The sequence below is a fragment of the Eptatretus burgeri genome, chromosome 2, assembly GCF_056783735.1.
Source record: "Eptatretus burgeri isolate ZD-2024b chromosome 2, Ebu_testis_v1, whole genome shotgun sequence".
NCBI classification, from domain to species: domain Eukaryota; kingdom Metazoa; phylum Chordata; class Myxini; order Myxiniformes; family Myxinidae; genus Eptatretus; species Eptatretus burgeri.
Genome location: NC_140962.1, coordinates 14642308 through 14652307, shown reverse-complemented (window position 1 = coordinate 14652307; position 10000 = coordinate 14642308). Strand labels below are relative to the sequence as shown.

The window sequence follows — 10000 nt, the reverse complement described above, 5'->3', positions numbered from 1 at the left end:
ACCTGTTATGAGAGCAAAGTTCCAAATTGCTCAGGATGGAGAACAAGAATGCATTTCCATTGCCTAGTTCTCCAAAGGAACAATTTGTTTGTAAAGATTTTTCATATATGACGTGAGTGTCCCAGTCTGCATAAGGTCATCGAAAGAGTTGACCACAAACACACCTCCGAAGGATGTCCCAAACTTGCAAAATGTGGCTGTCGAAGATGTGTGAGAAAATACATTGGAAACGATTCCAGTCGACAAATGATCACAGAAGAATTTATATTTGCAGAGATGGCTTTAATAACTTATAACACCACAATTGATCACAATGAAAGCTTGTGCAGATCTTTTCATCAATCGAATTAAACGTTTCAGATTTCACTGTGCGATATTGTGCCATTATCCAACCAAGGCCACGTCCAGTTGATCGAGACTTTTTGAGGACTTTTTGAGGATCGAGACTTTTTGAGGAGCAAGATCGAGGAGGACTTTTTGACCACAAACACACCTCGGAAGGATGTCCCAAGCATGTTCAACTTGACTGAGTCTGGAGATTGTGCAGGCCAGTCCATGGGACCGAAGTAATGTTGCGGTCCTGAAATAGAACGCTGTCACTATGTGCACAGTGTGGACGGGTCTTGTCATCCGTTAAGATGATTTTGAGACCTTGCTGTTGGGCCGGTGGAATGACTAGAGGAATAATGATCTCTGACACCACTCATAACACCACTCCAAATGATAACAAGACATGTTCCGCGATCAAATTAAGTGCCAACCAAGTCCACCAGGTTACCCCCCCCCCCCAAAAAAAAAAAAACCCAATAGAGCTGCCAAATAGCACAATTAGTAAATCACATCTCACCTTACTGTGTCGGAGTGGCGACCCATCCAGAATTGTGTCCAATAGCCAAGGAGACTGCTTAGGCAGCAACAAAGCTCTGCACTGAGTATGGTCCCAATGGATGGATGGGATGGATCTCACGTTGTTTTCAGCCTCTGGCATGTTTATTGTTGAAGTCGAGGCAGAATGTAAGTGTTTGCCAAACTTATATACAGTAGAAGGTGAACACCTGTATTATTCAAGAAGTGTTATACATATTTGAGAAATTCATTTCTATTAACAGCACAGGGAGAAACAAGACTTAGGTGTTTGACAGATGCTCTAACTCACTCGTTACCTCCACCACCGAAGGTGAAGGAGGTTATATTTTCACCCCCTTTTTGTCTGATTGTTTGTTTGTTTGTGTGCAGGATATCTCAAAAAGTTGAGGACGGATCCGGATGAAATTTTGTGGACAGGTTGGGTGTATAACAAGGACAAACTACTTCGATTTTGGTGAATATCCGGATCTGGGTCCAGCTACTAGAATTTTTAAAGTGATTCTTCACCATTGAGAGATAGGGCCAACAACGATGCATTGGGCCCGATATGTCCTTGTGAATCTGGCATTACGTAGCCGAGGTTTGTGCTCTACCGAGTTCCCTTCTCGCATTGGCTCTATGTTCGAAACCGATGGAAGTGACTGCCAAAAAATTGAATTATATCAAACAATCTCAGTTGCAACTGCCTTGTAAACAAGTGACAGTGCTTACGTCCCTGATATCCTTCATACGTGTTCGTTATTATTGACATTCTCAGTTTTACACATAATACCTGCAAGGTAACACAATGTCCATAATAAATGGCTATCTGTTATTAACTTCTGTTTTTTTTTCGAGTGTTTCATCCCCAATGCAGTTTTTTATTTTTTATTTTTACTGTACACGTACTCCTGAAAAAAAATCTCTTGTATGTCATTGTCGCCAATTTTTTTTTTTTTTTTTTACATGTACTCTCCCAAAATGTGTTGACTTATTCATATTGTCAGGATTTCATTTCCTACCCGATAAGATTAAATCAATTTAATATTTTAGAGCCATATTGTGTATCAAGTCATTTGATACCATTAATTTGTTCATTGCTGAACATTATTGTTGCACAGATATTTGATTCGAGAAAATTGGAAACGACGAAGAGTGCGTTTCACGTACCAATGATACAATTTTTTAACATTGTACACGATACAATGAGCGTGATGTGCAGAGTATTGGTCATCTTTAAATGTACGAGTGTAGTAGTCCAATGTCAAACAGCTGTTTGCTGCGCATGATGCACCACTTGCCGCGATCTTGTCTCTACTCACAATGCATTGCATGGCACCTTCCTGCTTGATATTGGGAGTGGTTGCCACTCCTCGAGGATGGGGGGGGGGGGTTGCTGCTCATGCCCTGTTCGATTCCCACAAACAGAATTCAAAAAGCTTGCCTAGTTTTGGAGATAATTTTTTTGGCGATTTCCATTAGGGGAGATATTTTGACGTCATAAATTTTTTTAGAGGTGGAATTTTCAAAATCGGAAATGGTTACTGTCTGCGCAGGGAATTTTTACATATCCATGCCAAGTTTCAGGAAGTTTCGATGAAAACTGTTGGCTGTGAAACAAAAAAGTCCACAAGAAGAAGATGAAGAACAACAACGTGAGTAAGACTTCGAGATCCTCCACGAGGATCTAAAAGTTTTAAAAAGAAATAAGTGAAAATGGACTGGAATTAAAGCGAATATCCAAGGAAAGAAACAGCAGAAGAAAGACGAATTTGGAGAGAAAAGCCAACAGCAGTAAATTACCCTTTTTTAGGTATGCACACTCTGCTCGAAGCTGTCTCGCCAGGTTTTGAATCCTGGACCCAGCGACAAACTGTCATTCCGGTGTTTCACAGGCAGGATGATTCATCATTGTGTGTGCCGTCCCTCGATTGGACGTTAAAATTGTCGTCCCGTCTGCCGGTCTTGGTGGACGTTAAGGTCCCACGGTGTCCCTCACGAAGAGTCGGCAAGCTATCACCGGGTGCACCTTGGCCAAATTTAAAATTCCTGCCCCACCTACTAAGTTGAACGTCAGGGGTGTGTTCAGTTACCAAGCAGCTAGCCAGCATTCCTTGCCAAGCCAGCCGTTACTTATCAACGGTTTCAAATGGAGTGCTTGCCTGAGTGCTCAAGCCATTTGGTGAGCGCTCCACAAGAAACTTGGTAACTGAACACACCCCAGGTCTGGCCAGTCCGTTCCTGAAAGACTTGGAATGAGCTTCCCCCGGTCAACCCCACAAGAACGTGAGAATAATTGTGGCCCTTAAATATGAAGAATGCGTAATTTACCCTTTCTTTAGCCAGACTCGGTTGCGTTATGGTTGGAGTGTTGAGTGGTGAAGGTCGGCAGTTTGAACCCGGGCCGAGTCGTCCCAAAGAATTTAACAATGGTACGTGCTGCTTGCTTGCTTGCTTGCTTGATGCTCAGCATTTAAAAACAATAGAGCACTGACAATCAAGCTTTGATGGTCCGATTAGCCTCTTCCTGCATTGAAGTTCCTTGTAAAGGATATCGATTATATTAATTGACGCCATTGGTGCATAAGTTCAGAAGTAATCCCCCAAAAGGTGGAATGATTTTGAATGGAAGATCCTGAAACCGAGGATGTCATCATTTTAACAGAAGATATCTACGAGCCAGCATCAAGAACTGCCACCCAAAAGGGTAGGGTGGTAATGGTCACATGGGTTTGCGTTCAAGGCTTGCACATCAGCAACCTGCAGTACAGTGCAGGGACAACTAACTGTTTCAGCCTTGTGCCTTCATCACATAGAGACATCTGATATGGATGGTTGCAAAAATCAGCGAGAGATCTTTTAAGGCAAGTCTCATGGATGATAACCCAAACGGTCAGTTTGCAATGAAAAGAGAGAGGGGGAGAGAGACGAACTGAGGTTATTGTCGGTACGTGCATTCCCTCTGAGCTTGCGCAGCCCTGGCCTCGGCCCGGATAATCTGTGTGCAAATTGGCTGCAGCCAGGGCCGGCTTATCGCAAGCCCGCAAGCCCACCGGCACGGCCTAGCCACCGGCCCCGCTTAATAACCCCGCGTCTCTCCAGGCGAGCGTGCAGATAAGAGCGTGGCTGAACGCGCCGCACTAATTCGCACCCCGTACAAGTCCCTCCCCTCCCCCCTCTTCCTCCCTCTGCTCATCCTCCTCCACCTCCTCCTCCACATCCTCTTACTCTGCTATTCTTTCTTGTGGTTTCCCCTCCTACGCACCTCAACTCTGGACTCCAACCAACCTCATGCCTCTGGTTCAGTGCAAACTTTGAGCATTCAAAAGTTTAATTGGTTTTGTTGCGCGCAACCTTTGGAGAAGAAAAATCGCATTACTTTTAAAAATAGATGAGGAATCTTGTTCATTTTGGTCTCACAGCTCAGTGGGACGCAACATTTTCTTTGTCTTTCATCAGCCCTTCCACCTTTGTCTGATGGACAAAAACAGGGGGACTGGTGAAAATACTGGTACAGAGACTAATGCAAAATCACTAAAAAGTACTTGTTTACATCACCACTTATGGAATATCTCGAATATATATATATATATATATATATATATATATATATATATATATATATATATATATATATATATATATATATATATATATATATATATATATATACATACACACCCACATTACCTTCCACCCAAAGAAAGCTGCACAAGGTAAGCCCTTTGCTGTTTCAAACCCTACCCAGGTTCCTCTACAGCTGCAGACATTCACCAGTAACACATACATGAGAATCCCAATGCCTAACCACCTACACGACCCACTCAGCCACCGTACCAGTTTCATCACTTGTTGGCGAGTCACTGATGACTTGCCAACAAGTGATGAAAAGGGCTTCCATTGTGTAGCTTTTCTTGGTTGCTTTGTACAGCTTTCTTTGACTGTAAGTGCATGGAGGTTAATTTATTGAAATCCTAGCCACCTCAAGTAATTGATTAAGTGACAGCTGATTGGTTTTTACCCCACGCTCGCGAAGCGAAAAGCGGGATTGACCAATTGGTTCATGTCCATATGTCCGTCCATCTGTCTTGTTGGTTTATGATCAAGGAACAGCTTATTTAAATCAAATGTTATATTTTGAACACAAGTCGGAAGACAACTCTCGTTTTACTGTTCCTTAACTCGGAATTCTTCCCAAACTCACATGTGCAGAGAGGAGTGAGATAATACATTTCCTCTGTCTGCCTGCCTAGCAGTCAATTAAAATTGAAAATCATTCCAAGCAAGACACTTACTGTTTTTGAGGACGTTATAAGGGACACATACAACAGGCATGAATAACTTACTGCATAATGTGAAAGTGTGGTGTCATAGCCACTGGGAAAATGTTGGTAAAACCCGGAATTATTTTATGTATATGCCTTTAAACCTCTTTAAAGCCTTCATTAGCCCTCGTTGGATTTAGTCTTAAACGGGCGCTCATAGATTTGGTCTCGATTTTCGTGTCTGTATGTGCGTGCGTCCGCAACCATATCTCGGACATGTATGGATCGATTTTATTCACACTCGGCACAACGACAACACATGATGGTACACATATGCACATCATTTTGTTTTCCGATGTGATCAAAGATGGCCGACTGGCAGCCATTTTAGTTGTTAAATAAAAAAACCCAGAGTCGAACACGTCAACAACCATTTCTCGGACATGCATTTACTGTTCTTTTTCAAACTTGGCACACAGATGATGAATGATGGCTTGCATATGCATGTCTTTCTTTCGAGATCAGATCAAAGATGGTCAACTGGTGGCCATTTTGTTACTTAAACGTGTCCCCAACCATTTCTCCGACATGCATGGTCCGCTTTTCTTCAAACTTGGCAGAAGCACAGTACGCCATGGCATACACTTGCACCTAACTTTATTTTGCAATACGATCAAAGATGACCAACTGGTAGATTGGTGGCCATTTTAGTTGTAAAAAAAAAACACCCAATGTTGAACACTTCCTCAACCATTTCTCGAACATGCATTCACAGTTGTTAAAACTTGGCACCCAGATAATGAATGACAGCTTACACATGCATGTCATATTTTTTTCGAGATCATATCTAAGATGGCCGATTGGTGGCCATTTTGTGACTTAAATGTTTCCCCAACCATTTCTCAGATATGCATGGTCCATTTTGCTCATACTTGGCACAAGCACAGTGCATGATGGCATACATGTACACATCACTTTATTTTGCGATCTGGTCAAAGATGACCGACTGGTAAGGCAGGTCAGATGGCACCCAACAAGTGATGTGATGACTGGTGGCCATTTTAGTTGTGCATAAATATGGGCTTGCCCTTGAACTGCGGACAGAAAAATTACGAAAAGAACGAGGGCTATGACATTTTCTGTCTTTTTTTACTTGTTTAAATTAAATCATATACTTGAAGACTGCAGAAAACAATTCGCCTTCATAATATTTCCAAGAACCATGTAATATGTCAATAAAAGAACCATGCAATATATTGGCATAGCATGTCTGTGTCGGAAAGAAGAGGCTGCCATAATGGCTATGTCTGCTGCATTCGATGGTGATCAATAAAGCCTCCATCTCCTCAATTGCGACTTAACGACGTCTTATTACAATGTATCAGGATAGTTGGTGGATAAGACTGTTTTAGGAGCACTAAACTTCCAGATTTTTAAAAAACAATCTTTAAAATCATTATTTTATTAAATATGAAATACACGAAAGAGGGCCGTACCATTTGCAGGTTTCCCCTTCGCGGATTCACTCTATTGACGCAAGGTTTGCATCAATATCACCATCACATTATTGGATCAAATTTATAATCATTATTATTAAAACCAAGTTTCATGATTCACATATATATTATATATATATATATATATATATATATATATATATATATATATATATATATATATATATATATATATATATATATATATATATATATATATATATATATATATATATATACAGTCTGTCCCAAAAGTCACCTCACGGTTTAGAAATTAAATGACATTTCTGTTTTTTAATAATTTGTTTTTCTTTTCTTTTCAGAATTTCGATGAACATTTGGAAATTACCCATGGAAAAATTCACAACTGAACAAAGAACCAAAATCGTGGAATTTTATTTTAAATTTAATCGATCAATTATCCTCACCCAAAGAGCATGGACACCGAATGTATACATCAATAAGCCCCATAAAATTCAGCAGCTCAAGGATAACATCTGTGCAAAAATTCGAGGGCTGCAGCCAGAGTTATTGTCCGCTTTTATGGAAAATGCTGTCGAAAGAGCCCGTCTCTGCGAAGCCGAAAATGGAGTATATCGAAGCTGCATCATTTTTCAAAAATGAAGCAAATTTATCTCCATTTTTAAAATTTTCTTTTGGTATAAAAATAATGATAAATTATTAAAAAACAGAAATGTTATTTAATTTCTAAATCTCTAGGTGACTTTTGGGACACACACACACACACACACACACACACACACACACACACACACACGCACGTAAATATATATATATATATATATATATATATATATATATATATATATATATATATATATATATATTGTTGTAGTTTTCCCACCCGTCGGCGTGCGGGCGACCGCTTTTAGCCAATGGCGGCCGCCCTCGCCCACCGAACGGGCAAACCTAGTCGCAGCTTTCAGATCAATGCCGAAATCCAGCTACGGGTGTATCTTTAATCACACCGAAAATCAGCCAGCTATTCTGTCCGCGCGCGACAGGGTCCGATCGCCGAATTGTTGATTTACCTAATTATGCACACAGACAGAAATGCTGGGGATTTACTCCTCGACGGGACCTGCTTGGAAACGAGCCGCTAAGCAGCTCGCTCCGTTTGCGATTTGCCGAGCGGTGAAAATCGCCAAGCCCCACCGGACTTGATTATCTTATCGGCTATGAAAAAGCCAGCTAATATTCCGGACGTAATAATGGCAGTCAATGAGGGAAAGGACGCAACGAACGGGTAAACATTCACATAAGGACATTTATTACACACACGACACATATGTAGTCATGCAGTCATGTATGCAATTAGGCGAGGCAAACAAAAGCAATGCATTTACGCAAGGCAAAGAAAAGCAATGCAATTAAGCATTGGGGGAAGGGGGGGGTTGGACGCGAGTAAAAAGAAAGCCTACAGCCGATGTCTATAGTTATTATGTACAGTCACTTATGCAGTTTTACTTAGGGGACTGGCGCCACGGACACACACACAAACCCAGAAAAGGAAAGAAAGAGAACGTGACCGTATGGTGAATTCTTGGGCTCCGTCCTCCTTGATCCGACCTTCCCCGAGAGAGCTTCCTCGCACATGACCCAGAGAGAGCGCCCACAACCAATGACCCAATCCACGTCTCCAGAGAGACTGCGAGAGCGCGCGCGATCCAGTGAGCGCGATCCAGTGAGCGCTATCCAGCGAGCGAGCGCGATGCAGAGCCCAGAGAGGGAGAGAGAGAGAGAGGGAGAGAGAGAGACTTCAGCGTACGCACACACACATCAGAGCCTGCACCTCCTTATATCTCGAGCTCCGCCCGCCCTCGCCTCCCACCCCTTCTTCCACCAGCACGTGCGGGAAACTTCCAGAAGAAGGGCGTTTTTTCTCCTGTTCTTTTGCCTTTTCCATAGCTTTCGTTGCTTTTTATTCCTCTCGCAGGGTTATTCGTTGGGGGGAAGGGGTGAGGCCGTCGTCCGTTCTCCCTCGACGAATGCCAGGCTTCTCACAACCGTGTGCCAAGGTGGAAACGCGGTGGTGGTTGCGGCGGTTGTGGTTACGGTGCTTGTCGTAATGGTGGCGTGGCTGGCGTTTTGTGGTGGTCGTGATGGTGGTGTGGCTGGCATTTTGTGGTGGTCGTGATGGTGGTGTGGTTGGGCGGTTGTGGTTAAGGTGGTTGTTGTGAAGGCGGTTGTGGAGAAGGTGGCTCTGGTTGTTGAGATGTGGTTGTGGAGAAGGTGGCTGTTGTGAAGGCGGTTGTGGAGAAGGTGGCTGTGGTTGTTGAGATGGGGTTGGTGGTGGTTGTGGTGGTTGAGAGGCGGTTGTTCCAAAATAAAGATCGCAAAAGAAAAACACCACCTCAAAGATCACAGCCCTGTTACACAAATAAATTCCCGCTCGATGACGGTGGGGAAATCTAATCTGAACACTCACTTATCGACATAACTGATCTCTGGGAAGCCTGAATGGTGTTCTGTGAATTTCCACAACCGTAACAATATATATATATATATATATATATATATATATATATATATATATATATATATATGTATATATATATATATATGTATATATATATATATATATATGTATATATATATATATATATACATATATATATATACATATATATATATACATATACATATATATACATATATACATATATATATATATATGTATATATATATATGTATATATGTATATATATGTATATGTATATATATGTGTATATATATATATATATGTATATATATACAGTATATATATATATATACAGTATATATATATACAGTATATATATATATATATATATATATATATATATATATATATATATATATATATATATATATATATATATATATATATATATATATATATATATACAGTCAAAGCTCGTTACTATGCCACCTCGCTTCTATGCCACTCTCGCTATTATACCACTTTTGCTCGGTCCCGCCAAAATTCAATACAAAATAAATTTACAATGCCACCCCCTACTCTCGCTACCATGCCACTACTGTGTGACTGTTAAAAGACACGAGTCGTGAAAAAGTCTGTATTGCGCAGTGCTCGATTATCACACTCACATCCAAAGGCGAAGCGACGAACTACAGTCCAGCTGCACACAACATAACTCAATACGTACGCGCATAGTCAGAGTGTGTCAAAACACGCGATTCTTCTCCCCGATGCCAGCCACAACAAGCCAATCACAACACGCACAATGAGACACAAAAAAGCGCGAGCACACACACAGACACGCAGGCACACGTACAACAGTGACATCATTTTTTTTCAAATTCAGCCCATAATGTCAGCTCAGAAACGCAAGCGAACCGACTTTACGCTGAAGGAGATCATCGATGCCG

At 41.3% G+C, this 10000-nt stretch overlaps 1 protein-coding gene across 5 annotated transcripts in view; it reads left to right on the top strand.

The window, feature by feature from the left end:
• LOC147031460 (homeobox protein six1a-like) overlaps positions 1 to 10000 on the top strand; it is a 259636-nt gene that overhangs the window by 211568 nt on the left and 38068 nt on the right. The window contains exon 6 of one of the 5 annotated variants that reach the window (XR_015053169.1): positions 1237 to 1870. The exons of the other annotated variants lie outside the window; for them this stretch is intronic. The gene's annotated coding sequence lies outside the window, so the exon portion shown is untranslated. Of the gene's footprint in view, positions 1 to 1236; positions 1871 to 10000 lie in introns of those variants that run through there. 5 annotated transcript variants of the gene reach the window in all.